The 25528-nt window shown below is 47.9% G+C and overlaps 1 long non-coding RNA gene across 2 annotated transcripts; it reads right to left on the minus strand.

The window, feature by feature from the left end:
• Positions 1-5171: 5171 nt before the first annotated feature.
• LOC139185852 (uncharacterized) lies at positions 5172-24298 on the minus strand. 2 transcript variants are annotated; one of them, XR_011569431.1, is made up of 2 exons: positions 23662-24298; positions 5172-6284 (listed from the first exon to the last, which is right to left on the minus strand). It is a non-coding gene; the product is annotated as an uncharacterized lncRNA (long non-coding RNA). The 2 variants fall into 2 exon arrangements; XR_011569432.1 differs by lacking the exon at positions 23662-24298 and adding an exon at positions 9318-10757.
• Between the last annotated feature and the right edge of the window lie 1230 nt (positions 24299-25528).

The raw sequence follows: 25528 nt of genomic DNA on the forward strand, positions 1-25528 counted from the left end.
AGCTGGGCTCTCCATGCTTTGGACACACGAAGTCAGGGTCCTGCGTCCTGTATTCTTAGCCACTATACCACGCAGCTACAAATTAAGCACAAACCAAACTGCGAGAACAGCAGCATTTAAAGCTACTGCACAAACCGAGAGTGACAGGCCGTGATGTTTTGCAGAAGTGAGGCTGGCCCTCCACCGTGTTGAGTTCAGCCTGTGTGTTCCCAGGGTCCCTGGCCTGCCCGCTGTATTTCTCTTTCCAAACCACAGGGAAGTCATCGGCTTTTTGTCCTCCACTTGGCATAACAGCAACTTCTTTTGTTTTTAATTTAATTTGGAATAGATAATGCTTTCACATGGTTCCAAAATTTTTAGAAACTATGTGTACAGGGCTTTCCTGATGGCTCAGTGGTGAAGAATCTGCCTGCCAATGCAGGAGACATGGGTTCAATCCCTGATCCGGGGAGATCCCACATGCCTCAGAACAACTAAGCCTGAGCACCACAACTACCGAGCTTGTGCTCTAGAGCCCGGGAGCCACAGCTACTGAAGGAGCCCACGAGCCTGTGCTCTGAAGCAAGAGAAGCAACTGCAATGAGAAGCCCGAGAATCAACTACACAGTAGCCCCCGCTCTCTGAAACTAAGGAAAAATCTCTCGCAGTGATGAAGACAGAGCAGAGTCAAAAATAAAATAAATAAATCATTTTTAAAAATTAAAAAAAAATAAAAATTATGTGCACATAGAAAGATAGATCTAGATACAGCATCCACCCATCTCCAGGAGAAGGCAGTGTTATGGGCTTCTTGGGTGTCTTTCAGAGATAGTTTCTGCAAACACAAATACATATTCTGTTTTTTTTCTCTCATTAACAGAAGGAAAGTCCTACACCACATCTGTAGCTCTGTTCCACGCCCTTTCACTTAACAGAGGATCTTAGAGATCGTTGTATATCGGTAGAGACAGGGCTTCCTTATTCCTGTTCACAGCTGTGTCATGTTCCTGCCTGTCCTCTGACCATGCACATGGCGTTGGTCCTGACCATCACAACTGCCCCGTTTTGGTTTAAGGCATGGTGGCAAACAGTCTTTAAGATGACCCCCAGTGATGCCCATCTACTGGTATGCCTGCCTCCCTGTGTAATCCTTGCCTCCTGAAAGTAGGCTGGGTCTAGAGGTTGGCTTTTAATGAATAGATACATCAAAAGTCATGGGATGGCTCACAAGGCTTAGAAGCTGTGACATCCTTGTAGCAACAAGCTACTAAGACCAAATGCCCAGATCTTGGTTTCTAAATACCATTCTCCAATAAAACTAATCAGGGCTCCTTCAAGAAAAAGCAGATTCCAAGGCCAAAACAGGGAAAGTATAAAAATAAGCCTGAAGCATCTTGTAGTGCTTAGCAGGAAAGCTAAAAAAGGCTCAAAAACCAAAAGGACAGGGGAGCGTCAAAGGGACATAGGAGCCAACCTGAAAGAGCGCCCAACGGCCAAAGCTGGAACCATTTGAGCAGCAAAATAAATAATGTCTTATTGGATTTTACAACTCAAAGTATAAAATAAATATGTGAGTCCATACTGATATAAGAAAATGAATAAACAATACATGGAAGGGGACTTCTGTGGTGGTACAGTGCATAGGAATCCACTTGCCAATGCAGGGAACATGGGGTTCGAGCCCTGATCCGGGAGGATTCCACACGCCGAAGAGCAGCTAAGCCCATAAGCCCATGCACCATGACTACTGAGCCTGAGTACTGCAGCTACTGAGTCCCAGTACCCTACAGCCCAGGCACTGCAGCAAGAGAAGCCCCCGAGATGAGAAGCCTTTGCACCATAACAAGGAGTAGCTCCCACTCACTGCAACTAGAGAAAGCCCTCACAGAGCAATGAAGACTCATCACAACCAAAAATAAATAAACAGGAGAGACTTCCCCCGTGGTCCAGTGTTAAGACTCCGTATTCCCAATATGGGGGGCACGGGTCTGATCTCTGGCCAGGGAACTAATATCCCATATGCCGCACGGCTTGAACAAAAAATAAAATAATAACATTTTTTTTTTAAGTGGAAGAGAAGGAACAAATCATCTTTACAGAAGAATTCCAACTAATTTACTATACTCTTCCAGGAGATGAAGTTTAATTCCCCAGTCCTTGAGTATAGGCTCCCTTTAGTGACTCACTTCCAAAGAATACAGAGGAGGAAATGGTAGCCTTACAGTGGAGAAATCTATCAGCCTCCACCTTAACCACGAGAATCAAGAGGCGAAGGTTTATCTCCTAGGTGATGTCATGTGGGTATCAGGCACCCACTAATATAACGTAACGGGGAGGGCTCTGCATCCACTTCCGTCGTTTCCTACTCCCAAATCCGAAATCCCAACGTGATCAAAGGGGAAGACACCAAACTCGAATCGAGAGACATTCTACGAAATACTTGGCCAGATCTCCTCAAAACTCCAGGTCATGAAAAGCAAGGAATGACACAATAGGTGGAGCAGGAGAAGTCGAGCAGACGCGCCAAAATGCAAGGCAGCGTTCTGGATGGGCTCCTGGAACAGGACGTCGGTGTGAACTGGAGCGAAATGTGAGTAAAGGCTGGAATTTCCTTCATAGCAACGCGCCAACGTTGTTTCCTCTTGACAAACACTACGTGGTAAATTTAGGATGTTAACATTAGGGGAATCCGGGTGAGGGCTTTACAGAAACTCTCTGTATTATCTTGGCAATTTTTCTGTAAATCGAATATTATTTCAAACAATTATTTATTTATTTATTGAGCTGTGCCAGGTCTTAGGTCTTACGGTTTATGGGCTCTTTAGTTGCCATGTATGGGATCCAGTTCCCTAGGACCACAAGTCAAAGCTGGGCCCCCTGCATTGGGAGCTAGGAGTCTTAGCCACTAGACCACCAGGGAAGTCCCTATTCCAAAAAATTTTAAGGGTATTAACAAAATGGGAATTCTCTGGCAGTTCAGTGATTCGGACGCTGTGCTCTTTCTGCTGAGGGCCTGGGTTCAATCCCTGGTCAGGGAACTAGATCTTACATGCCGCAATTAAGAGTTCGAGTGCCACAACAGAGGCCCAGAGCAGCCAAATAAATGAATAAATATTAGAAAAAAAATACACACACAGAGCCCTGGCACACAGTAGAGGGATGTGTGAATGAATGAATGAACCAAGTGGAGTAAGGATGAGGAACACTGGGTTTGGAGTCGGCAGACCCGCTTGCATTCTCTTCTCAGCCTTACCCTTCAGGAGCTGTGTGACCTTGGGTGAGTGACGTCCCCTCTCTGAGCCTCAGTTTGCCCACCTGGGTCTCTCAGAGAGCTGCTGGGAGTGTCCTGCACACAGGGGCAGGCCTGGTGTGCAGGAGGGCATGGAGAGCAGCCTCCACGTGCTTCTTGACCTTGGCGAGTCTGGTGCTGCCGTTCAGATACACATGGATGCATGCGGCAGTTTGCCGGCAATTCCTGGGGCTCTGTGACCCTGAGTTCATCCTCGAACAGCCCCACCCTAGAAGATGGGCCCTGACCCTGGAAGGATGAGGCGGTGGGGGGAAGCGGCGGGGGCACCAGGTTAGAAGACTGTGTTCCTGATGGACGGACCGGACCACGCCGGACAGGCTGGGCCTCCCTCAGTGGAGAGTTCAAGTTCTAGAATGTGCAGCATCAGCGCTTCCTTCCTCCGGGTGGCCGGTAGCATCCGGGGGCAGCAGGAGGGCTTTGCCCTGATATTGCTGTGGCCGAGGTGCTCGGATGGGACACTGTGAGGAACGTGGACAGTCACCCTGGGGAGCTGAAGGGGTAGATGGTCCTGAGGTCATGCACTCAGAGCCATAGCCAGAGGAGGACTGAGTCCTGGCTAAGAAGAACGTGGGCAGAAGTGACCTAGCATCATTTCCTGACCTGACCCATGAAAAAATCTCGCCCTTCATCCTCTGCCCTCTCTTTCCCCATCTGCCAGCTGGGAGTCTGTGCCCAGGGCCACCTGAGAAGCCACGTGTGAACACGCAGAGCCCCCTCATGCAGCCGGATCCCAGGCTGCTCTGTGAAACAAAGCCCTTCTGACCCACCCCTCCCTGCTGGGGACTGAACTTCACAAGACGAAGAAATTAACTCCCAATCTGTTCAACACTGAGATTTCAAGTGTTGTTGGCTATTGAAACCGGTGTACTTGGTTTTTCTACCAGGCTCATTTTAGGCAAATCTGTTTAAAATTTTTATCTTTTTTTCCCCCACCAGTTTACCAAACTAAGACAGTTATGTCGTAAAATGTTCAAACAGGACAGAAATAATGAGTGATGGTCTTCCGTGCACCCTCCCTGCTTTTGCAATGAAAGAGAAAACCACTATTAATAGTTTGGATAAATTCCCCTAGATTTTTTGGCTAGGCCATGACAGCATATTTTTAGACAAAAAGTATCACACCATACACATTGTTCTGCAAGATTTCTTTTCATTTAGCAGCATACCGTGGATATCTTTCCATGTTTGGACACAGGAATCCATTTCATTTTTTAAACATTGGTCTAGTATTTCATGGTGGCTTCCCTGGTCGCTCAGATGGTAAAGCATCTGCCTGCAGTGCGGGAGACCTGGGTTCAATCCCTGGGTTGGGAAGATCCCCTGGAGAAGGAAATGGCAACCCACTCCAGTACTCTTGCCTGGCGTCCATGTACTCAGTACTCAGTCCATGGCGTCACAAAGAGTCGGACACGACTGAATGACTTCACTTTCTAGTATTCCACAGCGGTGCAGTGATAAAGAATCTGCCTGCAATGCAGGAGATGCAGGAGACTCTGATTCGATCCTTGGGTCGGGAAGATCCCCTGGAGTAAGAAATGGCAACCCTCTCTGGTATTCCTGTCTGGAAAATTCCACGGACAGAGGAACCTGGCAGGCTAAACAGTCCACGGGGTCACAAAGAGTCAGATACTACTGAGAGACTGCGCACACAGCATTCCATAGGCTTCCCTGGTGGCTCAGTAGCAAAGAATCCACCTGGAAATAGGAGACTCAGGTTGGATCCTGGGGTCCAGAAGATCCCCTGGAGAAGGAAATAGCAACCCCCTCCATTATTCTTGCTTGGAGAATCCCATGGACAGAGCAGCCTGGCGGGCTGCAGTCTATGGAGTCGTAAAAGAGTCGGACAGGACTTAATGACCAAACAACCACAGCATTCCATAACAAGTGTACATGAAAACGGATTTAATAGTACCAGTTATTTACTGCTGTATAACAGTAACTGCTGCTGTAAAACAAGCTACCCCAAAACTCAGCAGCTTAGAGAAATAAACATTTAGAGACTTCCTTGGCAGTCCAGGGGTTAAGAATCTGCACTTTGACTGCAGGAGGTGTGAGTTCCATCCCTGGTCAGGGGAACTAGGATCTTACATGCGTTGAGTGCTTTCGTGCAGCCAAAGAAAAGACAAACACCAACTATCTTAGAGGTCCTGGGGGTCAGGAATCTGGGAGTGGCTCAACTGGATTGTTCTGGCTCTGGGTCACTCAGCAGTCAGGCTGCAGCGGCTGGAGAATCGGTTTCCAGGTTCACTTCTGTGATTGCTGCTGGCATCCGTTCCTTGCTGGCTTTGACCGGACATTTCAGTTCCTTGGCCTCCCCACAGGCCGTCTCAGTGTCCCCAGGATGTGACAGTTGCTTGTCCCGGAGACAGCCCCGGGTGGAGGCCACAGTCTTTCACAACCTCACCTCACAAGTGGTTACATGGGGACTTCCCTAGTGGTCTAGTGGTTTAGACTTTGCTTCCCAATGGAAGGGGTGAGAGTCTGATCCCTGGTTAGGGAGCTGAGACCCCACAGGCCTCACGACCAAAAAAAAAAAAACAAAAAAACATGAAACAGAAGAAATATTGTAACAAATTAAATAAATGCTTTAAATGGTACACACACACACACACACACAAAACTTCAAAAAAAATAAAGAAGTGGTTATCATACTGCAAGGGTGGGCCACTCTGTCACTGTCACGCAGAGCGTCTCTCGTACATGTTGGGGGGGGGCTTCCCAAGGAGGAATCCCAGGGATCCAGGCACACTGGGGCTACGTGGGAGACGGGTCGTGGAGATTTGCCCTTCTCTTCATCCCAAATCCTGCTGCCGTGAGCCTCTTTACTTGTTTCTCTCCATCAGAGAAGATCCCCTGGGCAATTTACATGCATCAACTCACGTGGTTCTCCCCACACTGCAGTGAGGCAGACACAGTCCTTGTGCCCACTTCACAGATGAAGGATTCGATGATCCTGGTGGTCCCTCAGTTCAGTCCTGTGAGGATTCCCAGCACCCTAGGGAACAGAGGAGTCTTGGGATAAGGTTCCTAGGTGGGCTTTTCTTTTGTCTGTGCCGGATCTTAGTTGTGGCATTAGGGATGTTTGATCTTTGTTGTGGCATGCAAACTCTTAGTTGCGGCATATAGGATCTAGTTCCCTGACTGGGGATCAAACCCAGGCCCCCTGCATTGTGAGCAAAGAGTCTTAGCCATTGGACTACCAGGGCAGTCCCTAGATGGGCTCTTTTGATGGGAAAAGAGGGTCAAGGGAGCGGAGCAGTGAAGATGACTGAGAACCACAGTAACATCAGTCTCACCCCTCAACCTGCTGTAGGTAAGTGACAGGTGGGGCAAGGCTGCCACCCCTCCCCATCATACAGATGAGGAAACCGATGCTCAGAGAGGCGGAGACTTGCCTCCGGCTGCACAGCTGGTCAGTGACAGGCTCAAGGGTCACACCCGTGTCCCCTGACTCCTCAACCCTCCTCCCAGATCCCCAACCAGGTGGAGTGCACCGCACAGAAGGTGCATTAACTCCTGCAGTCTCCAAAGGAGACCCACGAGGTCAGTTTTACTCTCCCTCCCATTTGGCAGAAGAGGAGAACGTGGCTCTGAGACACAAGGTGTGAAAATGCTGCAAAGGCCACAGGCAGGCCATGGTCACATGCAGACTGGGGGCTGCTGGGAGCTCTGCAGAGGGCCAGAGGAGAGAGGAAGAGGAGGCAGGGCTTCACCTGAGGGATTAGCTCCTGAGTCATTGCTATTGACAATTCATATCTTTGAGGTGGAACCGGAAACAGGATGTAGATTTCCCTTTAGGGGGCAGGTGCCCCAAATGGCCGTGTACCATCAGATACACAGAAACGCCATGTGAGAGCAGTGCTGCTGAGCATTAGAGTGCAGGTTCTAGAGTCAGACGGGCTCCCTGCTGGCTGTGTGACTGCAGATGCCTGGCTTGACCTCTCTGGGCCTTTGTTCAGAGGACCAGTGAGACACTCAGAAAATAGTGCCAAGGGCTCTTTTCAGTGTTGGGAGGTGGGAGCAATTTTTTGCCAAAAGAGGAAGCAAAGCTGAAGGACTGCTTGGCCGTTGTTATCCCCCTCCCCATTGTGCTGACCACCGCCCAGTGCCCCAGGGACCTTGAACAAGCCCTTTCATACATGCTAAGTTGCTTCAGTCACGTCCGACTCTTTGCAACCCATGGACTGTAGAGCACCGGGCTCCTCTGTCCATGGACACTTTTGCCTAAAAACAGTGAGCTCGCTGCACAAGTACAGCTTCCAGACAAGCCCCTGGGCCCCGCCACACTGGTGCCCCCAGGCTCCTCCTGTGGGGTTGCCCAGTCCTGAGGTCGCCCTGCTGCTGACCCAGAACTCCCTGCTGTGTTCCTGTGACAAGTCTGTTGAGCCCCTCCAGGTACCGGGCCTGGCCCTGCCTTCCCAGAGTCCACCTCCTAGGGCCCCACCTGGGCCCCAGAAATGTTGCCTCCACTTGGGAACTGCAATCCAAGCTCTCAGTGGTGTCCTGATTTCCAGGTAACAGTAAGGGAGAGACAAGTTTCTGGAGAAGGACACTGGACTGGCAGCTAAAGGCCCAGGCTAGGCCCAACTTGACCTTTTATCAGGCTGTGTAATTTTGAGCAAATCTCTGTTTCTCTCTGGGCCTTACAACTGAAGGGACCGTAGATGGTCCCTCTCTCTTTCCAACTAATCAAAATAGAGGTAATACTCAGGAGCCAGTCACCCCTAGTTTTTTTTTAATTGACGTATAGTCGATTTACAGCGTTGTGTTAGTTTCAGATGTAAAGTGATTCAGTTTTATAATATACATATATATATACTTTTTCAGATTCTTTTCCATTATAGGTTATTACAAGATATTGAATGTAATTCCCTGTGCTGTACAATAGGTCCTCCTTGTTTGTCTATTTCAGTGTGTATGCATTAATCCCAAACTCGTAATTTATCCCCCCTCTCCCCTCCTTTCCCCTTTGGTAACCATAAGTTTGTTTTCTGTATCTGTGAGTCTCTTTCTGTTTTGGAAATAAGTTCATTTGTATCTCTTTTTTTTTTTTTTTCAGATTCCACATATAAGCGATATCATATTGATCTTTCTGTGTCTGGCTGGCTTACTTCACTCAGCGTGATCGTCTCTAGGCATCGATTCACATTTTAACATCTTTAAAATCAAGATGCGTATTTTTACAGTCAGCAGTGCACCTGGCGGGTATAACTGGCAGTGCTTATTTCCCCACGGTGCATAAGTAATGGTGCGTGTTATAGTTGGTGATGTCTTAGATTCACTGAAGTGTGGCATTATTTTGGCAAAATAACAATTATTTTAAATTAAAAAAGAGCTAATTGGAGCAGCTGCTGTTTATTGCACTCCTACTGTAGATCAAGCACTGGGCTTCCTGCCCACGTGCTGACTTAGTATTACAATTCCGGAATATTACCAAATTTGTTAGATGAAGAATTCAGGGCTCAGAGAGGCTAAGTGACTTCCTTAATGTCACCCAGCCAGGAAGTGATCAATACAAGATATATATATTGTTCAATCACTAAGTCATGTTCGACTCGTTGCAATCCCATGGACAGCAGCACGCTAGATTTCCCTCCCCTTCACTATTTCCTGGAGCTTGCTCAAACTCATGTCCATTAAGTCGGTAATGCCATCCAACCATCTCATCCTCTGTCGTCCCCTTCTCCTCCTGTCCTCAGTCTTTCCCAGCATCATATGAATCACTGTGTTGTACACCCAATGAACACAATATTGAAAACCAGCTATACTTCAGTTTTTAAGCATGTGAATAAATGGGCGTCTTAGAATTGATGCAATACAGTGCAGGTATGGGAAACAAAACCAACTCAACACGAAAAGGAAGATAACAACATGCGTTGGTTTCCTGTCTGTCCCTCCCCGTCTCCCCATGCCACCCCCTCCCCCGGAAGCAACCACTTTTGAGTCTTTGGGTTTATTTTTTTTTCTAGCACTTACGTGTTTCATGCTTCTAAGCAATAAGCACATACTGCTATCTTTTGATACATACCTTCCAGCCATTCTTTCCTCCCTGCTCTGTTTACCTGTCTTCTGTATGCTCTCTACCCACTACCTGTTGTGAGAAGGGAGGATTTTGCTTTCCTGCATCACCCCACCCCCATTTCCTGTACTCCATCTTCTACTGCGGAAGTACCGTCGCGGTTTGGTGTTAAATCACTAGTCACACTTAAGATTTACACACTTTTTTGTGCAACTCACTGAATACTGAAAACTCAATTTAAAAATCACTGTTCAGTGTTTACGTGATTTTTCTTCTGCAAATATTATTCATAGCTAAGCATTGTTTTTTTTCTGTTTTCCTGAAGCTAATACTTACTTTTTATTGAGCTATAATTGATGAACAATAAAATGCACATATTTAAAAGGTACAAGTACCAGACTTCCCTGGCGATCCAATGGCTAAGACTACACGTTTCCAGTGCAGAGGGTGTGGGTTCGATCCCTGGTCAGGGAACTGAGATTCCACATGCCCTGTGGCCACACACACACACACAAAAGGCATAAAAAGTACACGTTTCAGTATGTGACCACCAGTGATTTCATCACCACAATCCAGATAGTGCCCAGATCCGTTACTCCATGAGTCCCTCACGTCCCTTTGTAATCCTGATCTCCCTACCCTCCCTGACATCCACCCCTCTTCTGTCACTGTAGTCTGCATTTTCTGGGACTTAAACAGATTCACGCAGTGTGGACGCTTTTTGTCTGGCTTCTGTCACTCAGCATCATTATTTTGAGATTCATCCATATTGTTGCTGTGAATGTCAGTGAGTCACTCCTTTTTTTTTTTGGCTGAGCAGACTCTTCATTCGTGGGCTCAGTTGCCCCATGGCACATGGGATCTTAGTTCTCTGACCAGGGAGCCAACTTGTGACCCCTGCATTGAAAGGAAGATTCTTAACCCCTGGACCACCAGGGAAGTCCCCGATTCACTCCTTTTTATTGCCAAGTATTGTGGTATGGATGACCACACGGTCACTTGAGCCGTTTTTGCCTATTGTGAGTAAAGCTGCTGTGAACATCCTGCAAAAGACTTTGGTGCTAAGTCACTTCAGTCGTGTCCAACTCTTTGAGACCCCATGGTCTGTAGCCCGCCAGGCTCCTCTGCCCATGAGATTCTCCAGGCAAGAATACTGGAGTGGGTTACCATCTCCTTCTCCAGGGGATCTTCTTAACCCAGGGATCGAACCTGGGTCTCTTAGGTCTCCTGCATCAGCAGGCAGGTTCTTTACCATAGTGTCACCTGGGAAGCCCAAGACTTTAGGAGGACATAAGTGTGATGCTTTTGAACTGTGGTGTGGAGAAGACTCTTGAGGGTCCCTTGGACTGCAAGGAGATCCAACCAGTCCATCCTGAAGGAGATCAGTCCTTCGGGTTCATTGGAAGGACTGATGAAGCTGAAGCTCCAATACTTTGGCCACCTGATGTGAAGAGCTGACTCGTTTGAAAAGACCCTGATGCTGGGAAAGATTGAGGGTAGGAGGAGAAGGGGACGACAGAGGATGAGACGGTTGGATGGCATCACTGACTCAGTGGACATGAGTTTGAGTAAACTCCGGGAATTGGTGTTGGACAGGGAGGCCTGGCGTGCTCCATAGTGTCGCAACGAGTCGGACACGACTGAGTGACTGAAGTTTTCATTCCTTTGGGGTAAATATCTAAGAGTGGATTTGCGGGTGCTGCTGTCTATGGGGTCGCACAGAGTCAGACACGACTGAATCGACTTAGCAGCAGCAGAAGCAGTAAATATAGGTTTAATTTTATGAGAGCTTAAAAATTCTTTTCTAAAGTGGTTTTTCCATTTTACAATTCTACCAGCAGGATAGGAGAGTTCCAGTCATTCCCTCACCAACCCTTGGGATTATTGGCCTTTTTTAAATTTAGCCATTCCAGTGGGCAGGCAGGGGTATCTCATTGTGGTTTTAATTTGTACTTTCCTTACAAATAATGATGCTGAGTATCTTTTTATATGTTTATTGGCTATGCACGTATATTCTTTACTGAAGTAATTTTTCAAATATTTTGCCCACTTTTAAGTTGAGCTGATTGTCTTATTACTGAGCTGTAGACATTGTACATTCTGGATACAAGTCCTTTTCAGGGGTATGTATTGCAAATATTTTTATCGTAATCTGCGGCTTACTTCTTGATTCTCTTAGTGACAATTTTGAAGGGCAAAGATTTAAACATTTGACTCTAATTCATCAAGTTTTTCTCATATAATTTGTGCCTTTCGTATCTTTTCCAAAAAAAACAATGGCTTAAAAAGTCTCTTTACTCTAGTTTTAGGAGGGAGATAAATTGGGGGCTTTTTTTTTTTCTTCTTCTTCTTCACTGTGTGACATGTGGGATCTTAGTTCCCCAACCAGGGGCAGAACACACACCCCTGCACTGGAAGGGCAGAATCTTAACCACCAGACTTCGAGGGAAGTCCCAGACATGTATGACTAATCCATCACTTTACCAAGGATGGATTAGCTCCTTTTCTTCAATGGGAAATTCCCTCCCACCCTGCTCTGCATCCACTTTCGCCACAAGAGGTCAGACAGGCATGGTGGAAGGGGCAAACAGAGTTCCTTTTCACACACACCTGGCTCCAACCGCTCACAGGCCTGCAGCCTTAGGGAAGTCATTCAATTTCCTTGGGCCCCTCTTTCCAAACCTGGGAAGTCAGGGCAACATCTTGACCTCAGGGGCAGGGGGCAAGGTCAGACAAGCTGTCACGGGACTTGCGGCTCTGCAGGTGAGCCTGTGAGTGGCCCCCTGGGCAGCTGGTGGCAGACTTTTGGCCACCTAGGGCCTTTTGTCAGGGGTCAGATGAGGCTCTCACACCCTCACTGCAGTGGGAGGGAGACTGGCGCCAGAAAAGCAAGGGGAGCCAGAATCACACAGCCGGCCCAGGTGGGGTTAGCGCTGCCGACTTTGGTTTCTAAGCTCGGTCCACACCCCGAGCTGCCTCTGGGATAGCCACGCTGGTAGAACTGGCCACGGCTTCTCCCTGGGGTAGTGGAAGAGACTGCTCCCCTCCAGGACAGGACACTCCTGAGGCCTCGCTCCTATCTCACCATCCCCACCCCTCCAGCCTGGGACTCCCAGGGCTACGCCTGACTGTGGGTTTATAGCGCCACCTACAGGACACACAGAGAACGACATGCCACAAGTCACCCAGCCCCGATTCCCGAAACTGGGCTGGGAAGGCGCAGGTGGACAGCGCGCCCCCTTGTGGCCTCCTAGAGCTCTGCGCCCTACGCGGGTCTCCAGCACTATCAAGTAAAACAGGACACACACACACACTTCCTTAACACTTCAGTTCAGTTCAGTCGCTCAGTCGTGTCCGACTCTTTGCGACCCCATGAATCGCAGCACGTCAGGCCTCCCTGTCCATCACCAACTCCCAGAGTTCACCCAGACTCAAGTCCATCGAGTCAGTGATGCCATCCAGCCATCTCATCCTCTGTCGTCCCCTTCTCCTCCTGCCCCCAATCCCTCCCAGCATCAGAGTCTTTTCCAATGAGTCAACTCTTCGCATGAAGTGGCCAAAGTACTGGAGTTTCAGCTTTAGCATCATTCCTTCCAAAGAACACCCAGGGCTGATCTCCTTCAGAATGGACTTGTTGCATCTCCTTGCAGTCCAAGGGACTCTCAAGAGCCTTCTCCAACACCACAGTTCAAAAGCATCAATTCTTCGGCACTCAGCCTTCTTCACAGTCCAACTCTCACATCCATACATGACCGCAGGAAAAACCATAGCCTTGACTAGATGGACCTTTGTTGGCAAAGTAATGTCTCTGCTTTTCAATATGCTATCTAGGTTGGTCATAACTTTCCTTCCAAGGAGTAAGCATCTTTTAATTTCATGGCTGCAGTCACCATCTGCAGTGATTTTGGAGCCCAGAAAAATAAAGTCTGACACTGTTTCCACTGTTTCCCCATCTATTTGCCATGAAGTGATGGGACCGGATGCCATGATCTTCATTTTCTGAATGTTGAGCTTTAAGCCAACCTTTTCACTTTCCACTTTCACTTTCATCAAGAGGCTTTTTAGTTCCTCTTCACTTTCTGCCATAAGGGTGGTGTCATCTGCATAGCTGAGGTTATTGAGATTTCTCCCAGCAATCTTGAATCCAGCTTGTGTTTCTTCCAGTCCAGCGTTTCTCATGATGTACTCTGCATAGAAGTTAAATAAGCAGGGTGACAATATACAGCCTTGACGAACTCCTTTTCCTATTTGGAACCAGTCTGTTGTTCCATGTCCAGTTCTAACTGTTGCTTCCTGACCTGCATACAGATTTCTCAAGAGGCAGATCAGGTGGTCTGCTATTCCCATCTCTTTCAGAATTTTCCACAGTTGATTGTGATCCACACAGTCAAAGGCTTTGGCATAGTCAATAAAGCAGAAATAGATGTTTTTCTGGAACTCCCTTGCTTTTTCCATGATCCAGCGGATGTTGGCAATTTGATCTCTGGTTCCTCTGGCTTTTCTAAAACCAGCTTTGAACATCTGGAAGTTCATGGTTCATGTATTGCTGAAGCCTGGCTTGGAGAATTTTGAGCATTACTTTACTAGCATGTGAGATGAGTGTAATTGTGCGGTAGTTTGAGCATTCTTTGGCATCGCCTTTCTTTGGGATTGGAATGAAAACTGACCTTTTCCAGTCCTGTGGTCACTGCTGAGTTTTCCAAATTTGCTGGCATATTGAGTGCAGCACTTTCACAGCATCATCTTTCAGGACTTGAAACCACTCAACTGGAATTCCATCACCTCCATTAGCTTTGTTCGTAGTGATGCTTTCTAAGGCCCACTGGACTTCACATTCCAGGATGTCTGGCTCTAGGTCAGTGATCACACCATCGTGATTATCTGGGTCGTGAAGATCTTTTTTTGTACAGTTCTTTGTATTCTTGCCACCTCTTCTTAATATCTTCTGCTTCTGTTAGGTCCATACCATTTCTGTCCTTTATTGAGCCCATCTTTGCATGAAATGTTCCCTTGGTATCTCTAATTTTCTTGAAGAGATCTCTAGTCTTTCCCATTCTGTTGTCTTCCTCTATTTCTTTGCATTGATCACTGAGGAAGGCTTTCCTATCTCTTCTTGCCATTCTTTGGAACTCTGCATTCAGATGCTTATATTTTTCCTGGAATGCAAAAGTAGGAAGTCAAGAAACACCTGGAGTAACAGGCAATACGGAATGAATACGTAATGAATACGGAATGGAATACGTAATGGAATACGGAATGAAGCAGGGCAAAGACTAATAGAGTTTTGCCAAGAAAATGCACTGGTCATAGCAAACACCCTCTTTCAACAACACAAGAGAAGACTACACATGGACATCACCAGATGGTCAACACCGAAATCAGATTGATTATGTTCTTTGCAGCCAAAGATGGAGAAGCTCTATACAGTCAGCAAAAACAAGACCAGGAGCTGACTGTGGCTCAGATCATGAACTCCTTATTACCAAATTCAGACTTAAATTAAAGAAAGTAGGGAAAATCACTAGACCATTCAGGTATGACCTAACTCAAATCCCTTATGATTATACAGTGGAAGCGAGAAATAGATTTAAGGGCCTAGATCTGATAGATAGAGTGCCTGTTGAACTATGGAACGAGGTTTGTGACATTGTACAGGCAACAGGGATCAAGACCATCCCCACGGAAAAGAAATGCAAAATGGCTGTCTGGGGAGGCCTTACAAATAGCTGTGAAAAGGAGAAGTGAAAAGCAAAGGAGCAAAGGAAAGATATAAGCATCCTTAACACTTAGAAATTGTATTATTGCTATGCTTATTGAGCGCACTCTTTTAAACAGACATTTTAATCATATACCACTACGTGCACACATAAAAAGGAAACTATGATCACAATAATTTCGTGAAGATATTCCTGAAACGTTTTCACATGCAGAATCTTTTTTTTTTTAACTTCATGTTATTTATTTCTTTTTCTTTGAAGTATGGGCTTCCCAGGTGGCGAGGAGAATCCGCCTGCCGATGCAGGGCACATGAGACACGAGTTCAATCCCTGGGTTGGGAAGAGTCCCTGGAGGAGTATAGTTGATTTAGACTCTGATTCTTGCTTTTTTTTTTTTTTAATATATTTGGCCCTGTTAGGTCTTAGTTGCAGCACGTGGGATCTTTAGTTGCAGTATGTGGGATCTAGTTCCCTGACCAGGGATAGAACCCAGGTGCTCTGCATCAGGAGTGCAAAGTTTTAACCACTGGATCCCTAGGAAAGTCTTGGAATCTGACTTTTCTATGTCGCTTTTTCACTGGGAGTCACTGAGGTCTGTGCTGTCCCAGGTAATATTGTCCTATATCATCAAGAGCTTGGGTAAAGTAGCTTTTCTTCAGAGTATGCCAGTCCTGAGGCTTCTCTGCTGGCTCAGTGGTAATGAATCTGCCTGCCAATGCAGAAGACGTGGGTTCAGTCCCTGGGTCAGGCAGATCTCCTGGAGAAGGAAAGGGCAGCCCACTCCAATATTCTTGCCTGGGAAATCCCATGGACACAGGAGCCTGGCGGGCTGCAGTCCATTAGGTTGCAAAGAGCCGGACACCACATAGTGACTAGGCAACAACGATGCCCCTGCTGTCTTGGGGGTGTCCCTCCAAGCTGGAAGTTTTAATGCAAACCGGCAGGTACTGGGGAATATGTCACAGCTGCTGTCCAGTCACTGCAGTTATAATATATGTCCTGACTTCAGAGATGTTAAAATGTGAGGTGCAAACACATCTTAGAATGGATGGCATAGGGTGTTAACACTACTTGTTCAACAAAGCTGCTGGGGGTGCCTAGTCCCTGCCAAGCCTGTGTAAAGGGCAGGAGACACAGTCCCCAACAAGACTGTCTTGTCCCTGCTCTCAGGGAGAGACACCAAACAAGTGGAGGCAGACATCAAACAAATCATCACAGATAGCATTGTTTAATGACCACGGCTGTGTGACGGGGTCAGTAGCAGGAGTGATTGTGTCTGGGATCAGGGCAGTCTGACCCTGAAAAAATGGCATCTGAGCCCTGATGAATGAGTAGGACTGAGCTGGGGAGACAGGCACAGACTTACAAGGCAAGAGCGTGTGTAAAGGCCCTGGGGTGGGCGGTAGGAGTGTGGGGGCTACAGTGTAACTGCATTGTGATGACGAGGCGGGAGAGGCAGGACCTGGAGAAGAGGGAAGGGGCAGATCATGAGGGCCCTTTTCGAAAGCAAATCGAGGAGCCACTGCAGGGTTCTACTTGGAAACAGAAACTGAGGTATGTGAATGAACAATGCGGCAGCACAGACGGACCTGGAGATGATCATCCCAAGTGAAGGAAGCCAGACCACGGCAAACACCAGATGACAGTGCTTATACGCGGAATCTTGAGAAATGTTCCAAAGGAACTTATTTCCAAGTAGAGGGAGACTCACAGATGCAGAAAATAAACTAATGGAACCAAAGGAGAAGAGGGGAAAGGGATAAATCAGGAGTTTGGAATTAAAATATACTCACTACTATATACAAAACATATAACCAACCAAGACCTACTATACAGCACAGGGAACTCTACTCGATATCTCGTAATGACCTATATGGGAAAGTAATACTATCTGTATATACATGAATCACTTTGCTGTACACCTGAAACACAGCACTGTAGATCAACTATAGGTCAATAAAAATGTTTAAGAAGAAATTGAGGTATAGAGAGGCAAAATAACACGCCAAGTCACAGAAAGTGATGGAGAGAGAGATGGAACTCAAGCTTGGAAGATTCCAATACCCACGCTTTCAGCCCTCTCTGGTGGGGCCAGAATGGGACTGAGTACCTGATCCACGCGTTCACTGCCCAACTCAGGAGACTGGGGCCTCGGTAGGGGAACAGGCTTGGGCCAAGTGACACAGAAGGACAGGGGCTGATCTACCGCCCAGGTCTTCAGGCTGCCAACTCCCTTCTGCCCGGCTCCAGCAGGTCCTGGCTGGCCTTGGCCAAAGCCCCACCTCCCTGTGTCCCGGGGAAGCTACTGGTATTTGGAGCAAAGGGTTGTCCTTTCTTAGGTCCCAGGTAGCTGTGTCAGCCAAATGTCCCTTGTTCCCGGTCTGAACTGGTGGTGGCTTGTTAGAACCTGGCCAGGTCAGGCTCAGGGTGGACCCAGACTCCTGACGCAGTCAGGTGAGACCTGCATAGGACTTTCCTCCAGCCTCCCTGCTGGGGGCCGGTCAAATCAGCCTCACTGACCTCCCGGCCCCTCTGAGCCTTTCACTTGGGGGTCTGAGCACACAGCAGAGTACCAAGATCCCAGCTCAGCCAGCCAGGCATGTCTGCAACTCACTCCTGTCAGCACAACCCCGGGACCAAAGATCCCAGGACAGACAACTTACTGCTATTGCTTATTCCTTTTTCAGGAAAAAAAAAATCCTAGAAGAGAACTCGCTGAGTCAAAGGAATCCGCCTTTAAAGATTTTGATGAACGATCAGCAAAATCGTCCTCCTAGGATTTTGCCCCAATTTCTCCTCCATCTAAGAGTATCTGGAGTGTCCCCCTGACTCCCCATCACCAATGACACCCGAGGACCCTCTTTTTCATTTTTGTCAGTCAGATGGGCCAGCATTGCTTTCTGCTGTTTGAATTTGCACTGTTGGTCATTAAGGAGAGGTTCTCAGACTCCAAGTGTATGCAAGTCATCCAAGGCATTTGTTACAAAAATGAAAAGGCATGCACAGACTTGGAGAAAATAATTACAAAAATACAGCTGAGGGCTTCCCTGATGGCTCAGTGGTAAAGAATCTGCCTGCCAATGCAGGACATACAGGTTTGATCCCTGGTCCAGGAAGATCCCACACGCCTCAGAGCAACTAAACCCATGTACCACAGCAATTGAGCCTGTGCTCCAGGGTCTGGGAACCACAACCACTGAAGCCAGTGCACCCTAGAGAGCTGTGCTCTGCAAGAAGAGAAGCCACGGCCATGAGAAGCCCATGCACCGCAACTAGAGAGCAGCCCGTGCCTGCCACAACCAGAGATAAAACCACACAGCAACAGAGACCCAGCACAGCCAAAAATAAGTGAATAAATTTATGCTTTAAAAATATAGCTGACAAAGGACTTGTACTTAGATATATGTAGAATTTATTGATAAGAAGACAATTTAAGTAGAATAGACACCTCATCAAAGAAAATCTACAGATGACAAATAACCACACCATTAGTCTTAGGGAAATGCAAATTAAAACCACAGTGAGGTCCTACTTCCCACCTATTAGAATGCTTAAAATGAAAACCCCACCAAATATTGACAAGACTGTGGAGCCACCAGAGATCTCATGCACCGTTCGTGGTAATGTAAAATGGTGCAATCACTTTGAAAAACAGTTTGGCAGGTTCTTAAAATGTTGAGCATACACCAGCCATATAATCTAGTCATCCACTCCTAGATATTTATTGAATGCAAGCTTCCCTGGTAGCTCAGCTGGTAAAGAATCCACCTGCAATGCAGGAGACCCTGGTTTGATTCTCGGGTCGGGAAGATCCCCTGGAGAAGGGATAGGCTACCCATTCCAGTATTCTTGGGCTTCCCCTGTAGCTCAGATGGTAAAGAATCCACCCTCAATGAGGGAGACCTGGGTTTGATCCCTGGTTTGGGAAGATCCCCTGGAGCAGGGCATGGCAATCCACTCCAGTATTATTGCCCGGAGAATCCCCATGGACAGAGGTGCCTGGCGGGCTACAGTCCACAAGGTCGCAAAGAATCAGACATGACTGAGTGACAAAGCACAGCACAAACTTTGATAACCACCAAGACTGATACACCAGGACAACACAAGGTTCACAGCAGCTAGATCTGTCAAAGCTAAATATTGAAACAACGGAAGTATCCATCATCGTGTGATTAAATAAACAGGAACTTCCCTGGTGGTCCAGTCGTTAAGATTCTGCACTTCCAGTGCAGGGGGCTTGGACGCGATCCCTGATCAGGGAACTAAGATCCCGCATGCTGCACGGCATGGGCGAAAAAGAACGAACAGATAAACAAATTATAATGTATCCTACTTAGCAATAAAAAGTGAACCACTGATAAACACATCAACATGGGTGCGTCTCAAAATAATTGGGCTGAGTGAAAAAAAAAAAGCCAGACCAAGGAAGCTTACATGCTGTATGATTTCATTCAGATTAAATTCTGGAAAATGCAAACTCATCTATAGTGAGAAAAAAGAGACCTGTGATTGCCTGGGGAGAGGAGGGAGGGATGATTATAAAGAGGCACCAAGAAACTAAGTGAAGATTTTCAAGACAATCTTCCCCATCTTAATTGTGGTGATGGTTTCACAGATATACATGTGTACTCGTCAAATTGTTAAATATATGGAGTTATTATAGTCGACTATACATCAATAAAGCTGTACGCTATACAGACAATTGGGCCCCCCTACACCCACCTAATGATCATAACTTCCCCATGTAGGGTCCAGGAACCTGCATTTTAAACAGATCTCAGACAATTTCAGGGCTTCCTGGGTACCTCAGCTGGTAAAGAATCCGCCTGCAATGCAGGAGACCGCGGTTCGATTTCTGGGTCTGGAAGTTTCCCTGGAGAAAGGATAGGCTACCCACTCCAGTATTCTTGGACTTCCCTGGTGGCTCAGATGGTAAAGAATGCGCCTGCAATGTGGAAGACCTGGGTTTGATCCCTGGGTTTGGAAGGTCCCTTGGAGGAGAGTGTGGCAACCAACTCCAGTATTCTTGCCTGGAGAATCCCCGTGGACAGAGGAGCCTTGCGGGCTACAGTCCATGGGTTTGCAAAGAGTCGGACACGACTGATCAACTAAGCACAACACAGGCAATTTCAATGCACATCAGACTTTGAGAAGCACTGTTGTAGTAAAATCCTTCAGCTCCCTATACCCCATGTCACCAAGACCTCTCCTGATAGAAGGAGTGGTTTAAGCAGGGCCTCCTATCTGAGGAGTTGTGGCATACCGGGGAGGGCATCACGACTCGCTGCACTGGCCATTTTACAGATAAGGAGACTGACACCTTGAGAAACAAATGACATCTTATACCAAGGTCTCCTGGTTACAAGCAGCAGAAATCACCCAAGTTAGTTATGTCAGAAAGTGGAGGGGCTGTGAAACTATGGGGTTCTATAGGTAGTGGGGAAGGGGAACTATGTTGGGTGGTCAGGCTGGGAACCTTATGGAAACGTGGTCATTTCCACTGGACTCTCTCAGCCCTGCCTCCCCTCCCGTGTTCCCTCCTTCCTCTTTTGAGCAATCTTTTTTCATTTGTTTGTTTGTTTTTCCTTTAATTTTTTTGGCTATACCATGCAGCATGCTGGATCTTACTTCCCTGCCCAGGAATTAAGCCCATGGCCCCTGCAACAGAAGCTCGGAGCCCTAACCCCTGGCCAGCCAGGGACGTCTCTGAACAAACTTTCCTACTTCCTGGAATGTGAGGTGGAAGAAGGTTCACACAGCCACAAAGACAGAGCAGGTCCCTGGATCCCAATTCCATATTTTGGGGAAAGAGAACCAGTGACTCAGTTTGGACCACGTTTGCCCTCCTGGCCCATCAGCTGTGGCCAGATGGGCAGACTCATGTGGTTGGAACGTACAGGGAAGAGGGTGGGAAGTGGCGAGGGGCAGAGGCCACCCGTGTTCTCTGCCTTGAGGTTTAGTCAGAATCACATGGGAGCTTGTAGAAAACCCACACCCACAACCCAACATCGCCAGTATCTGTTTCAGTTGCTCTGAGGCGGGGCTCAAAAATGTACATTAACCGCTAAAGCTAAATCTTCTCAGAGTACAGCATGAGAAACAGCTAGTCTAGGCCAGCACGCTGAAGATACTTTGACCTGGAATCTGAACAGTAGACCCTTAGGGTTGGTTGGAAACAGTATTTGGACTCTTCCAGCTGCTAATGGCAAAGTGAAAGTGGAAGTATTAGTTGCTCAGTCGAGTCTGATTCTTTGTGACCCCATGGACTGTAGCCTGCCAGGCTCCTCTGTCCATGGGATTCTCCAGGCAAGAATACTGGAGTGGGTTGGAGTCCCTTCTCCAGGGGACTTTCCCGACCCAGGGATTGAACCTGGGTCTCCCACCTTCCAGGAAGATTCTTTACCAACTGAGCCACCAGGAAAGTCACACTGATGGCAAACACCTGCTTAAAATGACAGACGCAAAACTGCAGATTTGCAGATGTTGCAGCTGGTTCATCCAGAAGGGTGGATCTAGCTTCAGAAATTGCTGGATTTGGACTTCCCTGTTGGTTCAGCAGTTAAGAACCTGCTCTGTAAAGCAGGGGATGCAGTTCATTCGGTCCTTGGTCAGCCCGCCTACCGCAACTAAGACCCGATGCAGCCAAATGAATAAATAAATAATTTTTAAAAAACCATTAAAAAGAAGGAAATTGCTGGATTCAAGTACTCAAAGTGTTAGTCGCTCAGTCGTGTCCAACTCTTTGGGATCCCATGGATTGTAGCCTGCCAGGCTCCTCTGTCCATGGGATTCCCCAGGCAAGAAAACTGGAGTGGGTAGCCATTCGTTTCTCCAGGGGACTTTCCCAAACCACGGATCGAACCCGAGTCTCTTCCACTGCAGGCAGATTCTTTACTGTCTGAGCCACTAGGGAAGCCCAGACCCCAGCTGAAATCTTTCTCCACCCTCTGCTTAGACTTTCCTGCATTGGTTTCATTATTAGGCAGACTGAAGTGACTTAGCAGCAGCAGCAGCAGCAGCAGCAGGTGACCTTCTCAGAGCCTCAGGTAAGTTTTCATCCCGCCAGCTTAGACATATCAATGGCAAGAGCAAAAGTCCCAGGGCAGACTCTCATTGGTCCAGTTGAGTCACATGCTCACCCTTAACCAGTTACTATGGAGAGAGGAATGTTGTACTCCTCAAGGACCAGCCCTGGGCCACATCCTTACCAGTACAGCCAGAATTGGGATCTCTGCCTCAAACTGCAAGGACTGAGAGTGGAGGAATGGTTCCTCAAAGGAAAACCAGAGTGCCACAGCCAGGAGGAGCCCTGGGTGCTGAGCGGAACCTAAAAACAGCCAGAGGTGGGACTTCCCTGGTGATCCAGGGGTTAAGAATCCGCCCTGCAATACAGGGGATGCGAGTTCCATCCCTGGTTGGGGAACTAAGATCCCACATGCCATGGAGCAACTAAGTCTGTGTGTAGGAACTACTGATAGCCCACAACTAGATAGCCCACACGCCACAACTGGAGAGTCCATGCCCCGCAACAAAAGATCCCACGTGCTGCAACTGTGACCCAATGCAGCCAAATAAATAAATAACAAACCATCCAGAGGAGATCATGGAGGTCTTTTGGCTCAACCTCCCACCTGGACAGGACCATGTTGGAGGGTTGCCTGAAGACCATGGTGTTGCCAGCCTCAACCCCAGTGGGTATCCCCTTCTGTGGCCTGTCCCTGCTTGTGCTAGGTTCCTAACAGGCAGGGGGCATGCGAGTACCATTACCACATATGTCCAGACTGACTCACCTTGGAGCCAAATGAAGAGCCCAGCCCAGATCCTCCCAGTGAGTCAGGCCCAGCCTGGGCAAAGGAAGGGTGTCCAGGAGGGGCCCCTTCCTAGGAACCATTCCAGTTAGGCCAGCCAACACCCATCATAGGGATGGCGAGACTGAGGCACAGAGAATGAGGGATCTGGGGCCCAGGCCTCCTACCTACCAACCTCTGCCTTCCTCTGGCTCCTCCTGAGTGGTACAGACTGGCCCCCAGAGGGTGACATACAGCTTGCAAGCTGACTTCCATGACTCTAGGCAATGGGTGCATTTGGTTTGCCTTGTACAGAGTTTACAAATATTTAGTACTCGAAATATTTCAACTAGGAAATTTTTATTAAAAGCCCCAGATTTCTGGCTGCTTTTGTAAAAAAAAAAAAAAAAAAAGGACTATTGGGCAGGTGGGCCCACATTCCTGCCTGTCAGGATTGCCTGAAGCCTACAGTTAGGCCTCTATCTGACCTCCTGCAGATGCAGGCAGGAACTTGTTATCTGACCCAAGGGCTTCTTAACTGAGTGGCTGTAGACCTCAGCATCAGCAGAATCCTTGGAGAATGTGCTGTCAGGGGGCGGGGGTGGGGGCCTCAGGTGGGCCCCCTCCTCTCTTCATACCCCTTACCTTTTACAGGCCAGGTCCTGTGCAGAGCCCCCGTGCCCAGACAGCCCTCCCATCACTCACCTACTCTGTGTATCTTCCATCAGCTCTCAGCAAGAGGGGTGGCATAGCAGAGGAAACCCTGCAGCCCAGTGGGGAGTGTGACCTGCCCCAACATCATAGCACTCAGGTGGGGCAGGGCCACTCCAGGTGGGATTCCTGACTCACCTGTCACAGGTCCAGGGTCCAGGCCACAGGTCCAGAAGGTGACTCATGCTCAGCCTCTCACGGGAGGCTGACTCATAAGGAGGAGACTGTGTAGCCAGACACGCCTGCGATAGACTCCCAGCTCCGCCACTTACAAACGATGTGCCACCAGGAGAGTCCTGGCGTTAATGCTTTTATCTCCTGAGTGGGGGAAACGCAAGACATCTGACAGGAATGACGTTGACGTTCAGGCAACCGAGACCGAAATGAAAAGTGGATTAAAGAGACATCCAGGGATTGTGCTATGCTCTAGACAAGGAAGTATAAGACAGATGGTATTGCTGGAGGACCGTTGTTCTTTTTTATTTTCATTCTTTGGCCACACCCAGTGGCTTGCGGAATCTTAGTTCCCAGAACAGGGAGTGAACTCGGGCCACAGCAGTGAAAGTGTCAAGTCCTGACTGTTGCAGAAAGGGGAACCCCTTAAGGGCCCAAGAGAGGGCTCCTGTCTAACACTCGGAAATGAATTATCTGAGGAGATACACATGCCGACAAAGCAGGAGACTGTTGGGAGAGCACCTGGGCGGACAGCAGCCGGGTAAGGGAACCAGGAGAACTGCTCTGCCACGTGGCTCACAGTCTCGGGTATCATGGTGATGAGATTCGTTTCTGGGTTGTCTTTGGCCCATCATTCTGACGCAGAGTCCTTCCTAGGGGCGCACACATTGCTCAGCCAAGATGGATGCCAGTGAGAAGGATTCTGGGAGGCAGTTGGACACGCGGTGTCTCCTTTTGACCTTTCCTGAATTCTTCTGGTTGGCGGTGGCTTATTAGTTCCATGTTCCTTACTAGGACCTCAAGTCATAAAATAACTCACACCAATGGTTACTATGGTGCGTGGTCAGGTTGGGTGGTTTCAGTCAGTATGCTTCCCTTAACATGATCACTGGACCACCAGGGAATTCCCAGGACAGTGGTCCTTAACCAGAGGTTTTAAGAACACCTCCCACCCCAGGGACACTGGTGATATCTGGATACATTTCTGATTGTCACAACTGGAGGCGGATATGCTGCTGGTATACAGTGTTCAGAGATGAAGATGCTACTAAACATCTTACAGTACATGGGACAGCCCTCCATAACATGGAAAGATCCAGTCTAAAATGACAATTGTGTTGAGGTTGAGAAACCCTTCTATAGCTGGACCCAAACATTTATTTATGTTGTTAATTTTTACTGGGGTACAGTTGCTTTACAATGTCATGTTGATTTCTGCTATTCAGCAAAGTGAATCACATATATATATCTCCCCTTTAGATTTCCTTCCCATGTAGGTCACCACAGAGCACTGAATAGCGGTCCCTGAACTATACAGTAGTTTCTCATTAGTTGTCTATTTTAATTTATTTATTTGGCCACAACGGGTCTTAGTTGTGGCATGTGGGATCTAGTTCCCTGACCAGGAAACTAACCCAGGCCCCCTGCATTGGGAACGCAGAGTCTCAGCTACTGGACCACCAGGGAAGTCCCAGTTGTCTATTTCATACATCAGATTAGATCAGATCAGTCGCTCAGTCGTGTCTGACTCTTTGCGACTCCATGAATCGCAGCACGCCAGGCCTCCCTGTCCATCAAACTCACGTCCATGAGTCAGTGATGCCATCCAGCCATCTCACCCTCTGTCGTCCCCTTCTCCTCCTGCCCCCAGTCCCTCCCAGCATCAGAGTCTTTTCCAATGAGTCAACTCTTCACATGAGGTGGCCAAAGTATTGGAGTTTCAGCTTTAGCATCATTCCTTCCAAAGAAATGCCAGGGCTGATCTCCTTCAGAATGGACTGGTTGGATCTCCTTGTAGTCCAAGGGACTCTCAAGAGTCTTCTCCAACACC

This window comes from Bos indicus, chromosome 11, assembly GCF_029378745.1.
Source record: "Bos indicus isolate NIAB-ARS_2022 breed Sahiwal x Tharparkar chromosome 11, NIAB-ARS_B.indTharparkar_mat_pri_1.0, whole genome shotgun sequence".
In the NCBI taxonomy this organism is placed as follows: domain Eukaryota; kingdom Metazoa; phylum Chordata; class Mammalia; order Artiodactyla; family Bovidae; genus Bos; species Bos indicus.